We start from the raw sequence: 1,428 nt of genomic DNA on the forward strand, positions 1-1,428 counted from the left end.
TAAAAAATAGTTTTCAATTTAAAACTTAATTGTTGTTCTAACCTTATTTGTAGAACTTATTCAACTAATTGCATTTTTATAATATGAACTCGTTATCATATAATTGTAAACTTAAGCAACTAAAAAACGGGTAGCTGTCATATTTGCACGAGCGAGCAAAATTGCACGATGGGACGAAATTCCACGAAAATACTGTTGCACGAAGACACTTTTTCACGAGCGGACAATTTTTCACGGAGAAATTTTTGCACGAGTAAGATTTAATTTTTGTTTATTTCTAAATATTTTTATTAAATACATTATTATTGTTTTTTTATTTAGTTTTTTTTTTACTATCACTGTTATTCCTAAGCCTTACCCTCGGTCGTTAAGCATTTTTTTGTTTTATTATTATTACTTTTTTTTTTTCACTATCACTGTTACTTTTAACCCTTACCCTCGGTCAGTAACTTTCTTTTTTTTGTTATTTTTTAGTTTTTGTTTTTAATTTTTTCTGTATTTTTACTTTCGTGCAAAAATTTAATTTGTGCAAAATTAAACTTTGTTTCAAAATCGTCAAAAATGCAAAATTTTGTTTACTCGTGCAAATTTGGCCTCGTGTAATATTGTGCACTCGTGCAATTTAGTAACCTCGTGGAATTTTGTCTTCGTGCAATTTAGACCTGTTTTCACTAAAATAGTATGAAGAGAACAAAGTTTGTTAATTTACTTTAACATTAATGATAACGGAAGTGTTAAGTCACTGATTTTAATTCTGACGTTATTTTTACTAATATCTAAAACTACAAAGAACACTATATATTTATATTAAAGCTTAATTTTTCTAAGACATTAAACAAAATTAAAGTTCTAGTCAAACCTATTACTGCATTTAAAGACTTGTTGTAGTTTAATTTAAGTATTAAAAAATACCGTAAATTTTTGAATACTTTAAACTTCACACAATTAATAGTAGTATGGTGTCGTCAAGTCTTTATACGTGATATATCAGAATTTTTTTTTTAATTTTGGCTTTAGTGTTTACATTCTTTACAAACATCTAAAAATGAATAAAAAAAATTTATATTTTTACGAAAAAGTACTTGAATTTTTTATCTTCTGCATATCTTCATACTTCCGCAACGATTAAATCATTTCGTAATATACCAGACTAATACTGATTTCGTTATACACAACATTACTTTTCCTTATTTAGTAGTAAAGTTTGAATTATCATATGACATATAAATAACTTTGGTTTAGCCGAGTATTCAGAAGGTTTTGAGGCTGTAGGCATGATAACTTGTTACACTATATTATTTATAATTTTTACGAAAAAAATATCTTTGTTGAAATAAAATTAAAACAGAAACTAAAGTTAAGTGTCCTTTTATAGCTCACCAAGTTTGTTTATATTATGATATATATGAGGGTTAGTTTCAATGCTTT

Source organism: Thalia democratica, chromosome 1 (assembly GCF_965202585.1).
Source record: "Thalia democratica chromosome 1, ktThaDemo2.hap1.1, whole genome shotgun sequence".
Taxonomy (NCBI): domain Eukaryota; kingdom Metazoa; phylum Chordata; class Thaliacea; order Salpida; family Salpidae; genus Thalia; species Thalia democratica.